This window comes from Muscardinus avellanarius, assembly GCF_963383645.1.
Source record: "Muscardinus avellanarius genome assembly, chromosome: 8".
In the NCBI taxonomy this organism is placed as follows: domain Eukaryota; kingdom Metazoa; phylum Chordata; class Mammalia; order Rodentia; family Gliridae; genus Muscardinus; species Muscardinus avellanarius.
The window spans coordinates 61,078,566-61,088,732 of NC_137794.1; positions in this window are offsets into that span (position 1 = coordinate 61,078,566).

Below are 10,167 nucleotides of genomic sequence, written 5' to 3' on the forward strand. Positions count from 1 at the left end.
AAGATCTCGCAGGTTTGAAGTCAGCCACGCTGGCTTAAGAGACCCTGTTTCCAAATTTATTTATTTATTTATTTATTTTTGGTGGTACTGGGGGTGGAACCCAGAGGCTTTCTGCCTCCAGGCTATACTCCCAGACCTTTTTTATATTTTATTTGGAAACAGGGTCTCACTAAGTTGCTGAAAGCCTCACTAAGTAGCTGAGGCTGGCTTCAAACCCTTGCCATCCTCCCGTCTCAGCCTCCCAAGCCCGGGGAATTACAAGCATGCACCACCACGCCTGGCTTCCAAATTTAAAAAAGTATAAAATAGGTCTGGGAGTGTAGCCCGGAGGCAGAAGGGCTTCCAGGAACCCCAGTACCACCAAATAACAATAATAATAATAATAATAATAATAATAATGGTAATATTTCCTCCCAGTATTCTTTTATATATTTCTTCCTTTTCATATAGGAGTAATACATATGCAATAAAAAACAAGTTGGAAGCCAGGCATGGTGGCTCAAGCTTGTAATCCCAAAATTTGGGAGGCTGAAACAGGAGGATCACAGTTCAAGGCCAGCTTCAGCTAAACTTAGGCCCTTTGCAACTCAGTGAGACACTGTTTCAAATAAATAATAATAATAATAATAATAATAATAATAATAATAATAATAAATAGTGCTGAGGGTGTAGCTTAGTGGTAGAATGCCCCTGGGCTCCATCCCCAGTACCACACACACACACAAAAAAAAAAGCTATATAATGTGATTTTGCAATGGGCAAAAGATTTGAACACATATTTCCTAAAAGAAGATACACAAATGCCCAACAAGTATATGAAAAAATGCTCAAAGTCAGGAGAGAAACAAAATTAAAATTACCATGAGACTGAGCATGGTGGCGCAGGCCTGTAGTTCCAGTACATGGGAGACTGAGACAGAAGGATAGCAGGTTCAAGGACAGCCTGAGCAGTTTAGTGAGACACTTTTCAAAGTAAAGAATAAAATAGGGCCGCAGGTGTGACTTGGAGGTAAAATGCAACTGGGTTCAATCCCTAGTACCGAGAGAGAGAGAGAGAGAGAGAGAGAGAGAGAGAGAGAGAGAAGAAGAAGAAGAAGAAGAAGAAGAAGAAGAAGAAGAAGAAGAAGAAAAGTAGAACCACCATCTTATCCACGTATCTCAGTATACATCAAAGGAAATTAAATCGGCACATCAAAGAGGCACGTAGACTCCCAAGTCAACCACAGCACTGTTTACACAGCAAGATGTGGACACATCCCAAGTCCACCCACTGGTGAATGATAAGGAGAATGTAGTGTCAATGCACAATAGTGTATCAGTATTGGGAATGGCCTAGGAAGATTTGAGAAAGCTCTGATTATTAATAGATATATTTCAGAAATAATTGTGTCAAAATGGCAGACCTGGAGAGAGAAAGTCTTGGCTTTGGTCAGGAAGTAAACAGCTATTGAAACTTAGATTTACTTAGCTAAAAGTAAGTAGCAAGTCAATGGGAGAGGAGAACTAGGCCTTTCTCTGTCTAAAGAAGCTAAAATCTTTATTCCAAAGCCTATTTCAGGTCTCCACAGCACTAATTTAAGGATTCACGTAGCGCAAAATAAAACTTAATACATTCCCCTTTTGTGTGTTTTAGCGTAAGTCAACAAGACAGGTTTTAATTTCTCATTTAAGTGCTTGTAGGAGGGGTCACCCTTCATGAAAGGAGACACCTTGCCACACCTTGCTGGGGGAGGTACCTTACAGAGTAAGGGGAGGGACCTTACAGGGACCTTACTATGTCAGAATTATATAAACAAGATGGAGGTCATGGGTATAAAAAGTCTGGTCCACGTGCTGTATCTGGGGGTGGTGAATTGGCTTGGACCACCCCCCCATGCCATTTTGGCATGGGGCTGTAACTATCTTCTATATTTCTTTTTAATAAGATAAACTTTTAAAAATCTTCAGCAAGTGTCTGAGCTATGTATACTTATCCTTAGCTCAGGACAAGAACCCGTGATTTTTCTGCTTTTCTGTTTGTGTGGTCGTGTTGGGGGAAGTATTTCTCCCCTCACACACACCGCAACATATTTCACGGTAACAAATAGAGTATCATTTTAGCCAAAAAAGAATGGAAATGTATTTATGGCAACATAGATGGAACTGACAGTCACTAGATAAGTGAAATAAGCCAGGCACAGAAAGACCACAAGTTCTCTTTTCTATTTGGTCCCATAGAAGAGAGTAGAATAGTGATCACTAAAGACTAGAAAGGGGCCGGGCGTGGTGGCGCACGCTTGTCATCCCAGCATTTGGGAGGCTGAGACTGGAGGATTGCGGTTCACAGACAACCTCAGCTACTTAGTGAGGCCCTGTATCAAAATAAAGAATAAAAAAGAGGACAGGGGGTATAGCTTGGAGTTTGAATGCCCCTGGGTTCAACCCCAGACCTGCAAAAAAAAAAAAAAAAAAAATGGCTAGAAAGGGTAGGAGAGAAACAGGGGATAGAGGCAGGCTGCATTATGAAAACCAAAATACAGTTAAATAGGAAGAATACTTTTTAGTGTCCTACTGTATGGTAGGGTAACTATAGTTTACAAAATCTATTAAATATTTTATGGAGAAATCAAAGAAGCTAGGCATGATGGGCACACACCTGTAATCCCAATATTTATGAAGCTAAGACAGGAGGAGCTATCTAAGTCGCCTTAGACAGTAGCACAGATATTGAGTATGAGATGAAATTGAGTAGAAGGTAGAGGACAGCGCCCATTGTCCTTCACTCTCCCCCGAACTTGTCAAACTCTCCTCTAAAGAAGGGTACAGGCCAGGCCTGATGGCGCACACTTATAATCCCAGGATTTGGGAGGCTGAGATAGGAGGATCGCAGTTTGAGGACAGCCTCAGCTACTTAGTGAGGCCCTTTGCAACTCAGTGAGACCCTGTTTCAAAATAAAGAATAAAAAATAGAGCTGGAAGCTGAGCATGGTGGCGCACTCTTGTAATCACCGCTCTTGGGAGGCGGAGACAGGAGGATCACGCAGGTTCGAAGCCAGCTGTGCTGGTTTAAGAGATCCTGTTTTCAAATTTAAAAAAGTATAAAAATAGGTCTCGGAGTGTAGCCCAGAGGTAGAAGGGTTACCAGGAACTCCAGTACCAACAACAACAAAAAAAAATAGGGCTGGAGGTATAGCTCAGAGGTAGAGTGCCCCTAAGTTCCATCCTCAGAACCAAAAAAAAAAAAAAAGAAAAAAAGAAAAAAGGTACAAATTTGTTGTTGCTCCTGTGAATTGAACCCAGGCTCTACACATGGTAAGTATAAGCTCTACCATAAGGCTACATCCCCAACTCCAGTACAAATATTTTAAAATATTAATTTAAAGGAACAACTAGAGAACAGAGCTCAGAGCCACAGAGGAGATACGCTGGCCTCACGCCCGAGGACACGGCAGCAGCACCTTACTGCCGGCGGCAGCGGCAAGTTCACCGGACAGCACCAGACCAACGCACTCAACAGCCCACCAGGCTCCAGAGAGGAGCGGCGGACAGCGAGCCGAGGTGAGCCGCTGCGGATCAGCCGAGTGGAATTCGGCAGATTTTTCGGTACAGGGAGCATCTAAAGCTTCCAGGGGCTGGGCTCAGCACACCCTGCAGGGACTCAGAGCAGAGCTCAAAACCAGAGAAGAAATATGCCAGCCTCACAGCTGAGGGCATGGCAGTATTGCCATATTGCCACCAGCTGCAACAGCAGCAAATTCACTGAGTCCACTACAGCTCCATCAGCGCACTCAACAACCATGAGTCAAATTGCGGCCCCTAGAGGAGAAATCCCAGTGCTGCACTCCCAGGGACTTGACCTAGTGGGAGAGTGGTGGTGGCAGAGATATCACATCATAGTCACAACTCCCCACAGAAGAACGCCCAACCTGGCACCCCCCATGGTCTAAAACAGCCTCAATTGACTCCCTGGGTCGGAGACTCTGCAATATAACCCAGTAAAGGAGTAGTGGGGACTGAGATACCACAGACTCGAGATCCAGAGCACCTTAAGTGAAGTCGTAGTGACCCAGAGAAGAACCCACAGAAGGCACAAACTTCCGAAATCATGGGAAAGAGGAATAACAATAGAGCAATGAATGCCCACAACCCCACAACATAAGAACCTGATAAAACAGAAATTCAGAGATTTATAGACGATCAAATCAGGAAAATAACTGTAGAAATAATAGAGGTGTTTCAAAAAGAATTCAGAGAGAGCCAAAAAGAGATAAAGGATGCAATTAATCAAGTGAAGGCCTCAATTCAAAGCACAAACAACTGATTAGACCACATGGAGAATAGAATCTCGCTCCTAGATGATCACTCCAAAAATGAACACATAGTTTCTAATTTAGAAAAAATATCCGACAGCACGAATCTGATATTGAAGAAATATGGGCCCATTTTAAGAGAGCTAACCTAAGAATAATTGGAATAGAGGAGGGAAAAGAAGGTGAAACCAAAGAGATCAACAATCTCTTCAAGGAAGTAATAGAAAATTTTCCAAACATAGAGCAAGAGGTTGATACACAGGTCCAGGAAACTTATAGAACTTCCTTTAGACAGGATCAGAGAAGAGGTTCCCCACGCCACATAATTGTCAAAATGACCAATGTGGAAGCCAAGCAGAGAATCTTAAAGGCAACAAAAACAAAGGGCCAAGTGACATTCAGAGGCAAACCCATTAGAATCACTCCAGACTTCCCAAACCAAGTCATGAGAGCCAGAAGGGCTTGGAGTAACATATTCCAAACTCTGAATGAAAACAACTTCCAGCCAAAAATTTCCTACCCAGCAAAACTTTGTATCAAATTAGATGGGGAAAGAAGGAGCTTCCATGACAAACAGAAACTGAAGGAATTTATACCTTCAAAACCAGCACTAGAGAAAATACTCAAAGAGATTAACTACAAAGAAGAAATAGGTAACACACATCAGAACCAGAGAAACAAGATTTTCCATCCAACAGACAACTAAGATTGGTTATCTATGGAGATTCATTATTTATGTTAGTCTTTTACCTATTTCTAAATTGTATTCTTTGCTTTTATTGTTGCTAATTTTTAGGATTTCTAGTTGGAATATTAATACACCTTCAGATATAGCATTTGGAAATATTTTATCCCATTCTATCAGTAACTTTTAACTCTGTTTACACTGTCTTTGGATATACAATTTTTTTTTAGGGAGTTTGTTTACACTTCTGTTGCCTGTGCCATTGAAATCATATCCAAGAAATCACTGCCAATTTCAATGTTGTGAGGTTTAATGACCCAGATTTTCTTCTAAAAGTTTATAGTCTTAAGGTTTATATTTAGGTCTTTTATCTATTTTGAGTTAATATTTGTATATAGTGTTAGGTAAGGGTCCAATTTTATTCTTTTTCATGTAATTATTGTTTTTCAACAATATTTAGTTAAAAGATTATTATTTCCTCCACCAAATGTTCGTGGAAACCTTGTCAAAAATAACTTGAAAATATATGGAAGAATTTAGGTCTAGGCTTTTATTTAACTCCAATGGTTTATATATCTGCCTTTATAACAGTACTACACTGTTTCAATTATTGTACCTTTATAAGGTTTGAAATCAGAAAATATACATCTAGCTTTGTTCTTTTTTGAGATAGTTTTGGGTTTCTAGAGTCCATATTCCATATTAGGATAGATTTTTTCTGAAAAATAAATAAATAAATGTATGATAGTTTTACCTAAAAAAAGAAAGAAAAAAATATTCTCTGGTAAGGAAGAAAGCAAAAAGAAATATTGAAATGTTATCTTTAACTCATCAAAAGCTTGGTATCAGACAAATGAAACTGTTAAGTGAGATTATCATTGTTAATTTTGGATAAATTGCTATAATACTAGATGTCAACCACTAAGCCAAGCATGGGAAGGAAGAATGGGGAAGGGAACGGGGGGGTGGGGGGATCAGGTAGGAGGTAACTGGGCAATGTGTGCATGTATGTCTACAAAAGTTTTTTTTTTATCCCATTATGATGTATGAATACAGTGCACCAAAAAAAAAATTTTTTTTAATGAAATTAAGACGGGCGTGATGGCGCATGCTTGTAATCCCCACGCTTGGGAGGCAGAGACAGGAGGATTGCGCAGGTTCAAAGCTGCGCGCGCTGGCTTAGGAGACCCTGTTTCCAAATAAAAATATGAAATAGGTCTGGGAGTGTAGCCTGGAGGTTCAAGGGCTTCCAGGAACCCCAGTACCACCAAAAAATTAATTAATTAATTAATTAATTTAATTTAAATTAAAAAAAAGGAACAACTAAGCCAGGCATGGTAGCACATGCTTTTAAGTAATCCCAGCATTTGGGAGGCGGAGACCAGAGGATCATGGTTCCTAGATGGCCTCAACTACTTAGTGAGGCCCTTTGCAACTCAATGAGATCCTGATTCAGAAAATAAAAAGACTAAAAATTAGGGTGGGGGGTTAGCTCAGAGGTACAATGCCCCTGGGTCCATCCCCAGTAGCACAAAAAATAAAAATAAAAATAAATAAAGGAACAACTAGCACACCTATGATCCCAGTACTTGGAGGCTGAGACAGGAGGATCACAGATTTGAGGGCAGCCATTGCAATATAATGAGACCCTGTTTCAAAGTTTTTAAAAGTCTGAGATGTGGGGAGCCATTAAGATTTTTACCTTATCTTGTCTCACCCTTGCTCAAAAGTGCACTTCTGACTGTCCTTCGCCCAGAGTCAACAAGGTTTGGAGTCTTGGAGTCTAAGTACATAAGACCCTCTCGGAATGATTGATGCTAATTGTTCTGTCTGCTAGTTAAGATTAGGTTTATGTTGTACCAGGGTATTGTTTGACCTACCCGTGATGTATGTACCTTGGACTTGTCTCTTTTTTTTGCATTCCTGTGCAACCCAAAGCTAAAAACTGTATAAATAACCACAGGAGAATAAACTGGTTGTCGGCCCAGTAGAGACTGGCAACCCTCCCATGCTTGAATTGATTCTTTAATCCTCACTCCCCTCTTCAGAACCAGTACTTTGGCCAGCTGGCTCCAGCACTGAGAGTGTCACTCAGAGGTAGAATGTCCCTGGGTCCAATCCCCAGTACCATAAAAATAAATAAATAAATAAATAAATAAATAAAAGGCAAACATAAGCATGATGCATAAACAAATATTTTAAAATAATAATTTATTCCCTGATTTGTGGCTGCCATAGCAAATAAGGAACTTCAAATTATTGTACTAAATTTGTGATTATTTTTTCTTTTAATTGCATTTGCCACCTGCTGTTAATTTGAAAAAATTAAACAGTGAAGGCAGCATCCAAAAGTAAGAAGACAAAACAGATTCTGCCTTTGGGCAAAAATTATACAGCAGCTTCAGCCGTCTTCAAAAAGGGGGAAGCATTCTTCAGCAGGAGTGTTAGACTATTCTTTTGGCTTTTTTTTTTTTTTCTGGAATGTAACCCAGGAGCATTTGACCTCTGAGCTACACCCCCAGCCCTGTTTTTTATTCTTTATTTTGAAACCGGGTCTCACTGAGTTGCAAAGGGTCTCACTAAGTAGCTGAGGCTGTCCTCGAACCGTGATCCTCCCATCTCAGCCTCCCGAATGCTGGGATTACAAGCGTGCACCACCACGCCCGGCTCCTAGATTACTCATTTTGATAGCATGTCTAGTGACTTTAGGGATGGGGCAAATGACTCCTGTACACCAGGCTACACAAGCTACACGGAATTCTTGTCTCCTCAGAAGTCTATTCTTGGACTATCCAAATGACAAATATATATATATATATATATATATATATATATATATATATATATATATATATATATATATCTGAGTGGTGGTACACACCTGTAATTCCCAGATTTGAGAGGCTGAAATGGAAATGGAAGGACCACTAGTTGGAGGCCAGCCTCAGCAACTTAGTGAGGCCTATACAACTTATTAAGACTCTGATTCAAGAATTTTTAAAAAGTAGTGGGGTACCCCTGTAATCCTAGTACTTGGAAGGCTAGGACAGGAAGATTGTAGGTTTGAGGGCAGCCTCAGCAAGTAGTGAGATTCTCATCAACCTAGCAAGACGTGTGTGTGTGTGTGTGTGTGTGTGTGTGTGTGTGGTGTGTGTGTGTGTGTGTGTGTGTGTGTGTGTGGTACTCGGGATGGAACCCAGGAGGCTTTCTACCTCCGGTCTACACTCCCAGACCTATTTTATATTTTATTTGGAAACAGGGTCTCACTAAGTCGCTGAGAGCCTCACTAAGTAGCTGAGGCTGGCTTCGAACCTGCGCAATCTTCCTGTCTCAGCCTCCCAAGAGCTGGGATTACAAATGTGCGCCACCACGCCTGGCTAAGACTCTATTTCAAAAAAATTAAATTAAAAAAAAAAGGGCTGGAGGTGTAGCTCAGAGCTTAGAGGTAGATACCTCTGGGTTCAATCCTCAATGCCACACACACACAAAAAAATTTTTTTAATGGCTGGGGGTTGAGCCAGGCATGGTGGTTTGTAATCCCAGTACTTGGGAGGCTGAGACAGGACAATCATGGGTTCTGGGCAGCCAGCCACTTAGTGAGTCCCTCCACAACTTAGTGAGATCCTGTTTCAAAACAAAAAAATGAAACAGAGATAGAGTGTAGCTCAGAGGTAGAACACACCTGGGTCCAATCCCCAGTACCAAAAAAAAAAAAAAAAAAGAGGCTGTAGCTGAGAGGTAGCTTCTCAGGGACAGCCAGTGTCCAGCAAGCTATCTGTATGTCTGTGGTGGTGTTTGTTTATACTACAAAATACCACTAATGTACAAGTTACTAGAAAACAAAGAAAAGTCCATCATTTTAAACACCCTTCATTTTGTCATCATGGATGTGTATTTATTAACATAAGAGGATAAAGCATGCTTCAGCGTTCCTTGGCTTGATTTATAGCTTTTAGATATTTAGACACATGGAAAATGCCTCCATTCGCCTGCTTGCCTTACTTCCTAGTGACTTAGGATGAATTAGATGCCTGTTACCAATCCATCAGCATGAGGAGCAATATCTGTCTGGCACATTTACTCACAACTGAAATCTCTGCAGTCATTCAGAAATAAAAGATGCCCTTTTAAGATTGAAGCTACTCCTGAAAATTGTTCATTTATAATGCTGTCTTATGATAGAATGTCACGCACAGTAATAGACCAGAGACATTCCTCCGTAACATTACATGCAGAAAGGTCATATATCACAAAGTAATGAGAAAAAATCAGCAGCAGAGAAAACACAGATAAACTGAAGTTGACATGTTAACTGCTCTTGTAAGGAGCAGGCAATGAACCCCTAATAAATAGGTGAGACTTTGTCAAACTTAATAGCCAGGAAAATGAGAAGAGAGGCTTGGAAATGCACCCTGGAGGAGCAGGGGGCGAAGCAATTTAAAAGAGCAAAAGCCGGGCGTGGTGGCGCACGCTTGTAATCCTAGTGTTCGGGAGGCTGAGACAGAAGGACCTGGGTTCACAGACAGCCTCAGCTACCTAGTGAGGCCCTTTACAGCTCAGCGAGACCTTGTTTCAAAATAAAGCCGGGCATGGTGACGCACGCTTGTAATCCCCGCACTTGGGAGGCTGAGACAGGAGGATCGCACAGGTTCGAAGCCAGCCTCAGCTACTTAGTGAGACCCTGTTTCCAAATAAGATATAAAAAAGGTCTGGGAGTATAGCCCGGAGGTAGAAAGCCTCTGGGTTCCACCCCCAGTACCACCAAAAATAAATAAATAAATAAATAAATAAATAAATAAATAAATAAATAAAATGGCCTGACCAAAGTTTATCTCTTCTAGTCAGCAAACCTGCAATCTTCCTGTCTCAGCCTTCCAAGTACCAGGATTACAGAGGTATGCCACCACTTTTTTTAAATTCTTGATAGCCAGGCATTGTGGTACATGCTTGTAATTCCAGCATTGGGAGGCTGAGACAGGAGGATCACAGTTGGAGGACAGCCTCAGCTACTTAGTGAGGCCCTTTAGAACTCAGTGAGACCCTGAATGTAATGAGGAAGTAAAGTTTTAGGTTTTTAATTAACTTAAGATAATTGCATATAGCTAGTAGCTATTATACTAAACAACATGGCTTTAGGTTATCATTAACCCACAACATAGTAGGGAAATTCTACCTTATTATATATTCTTATTA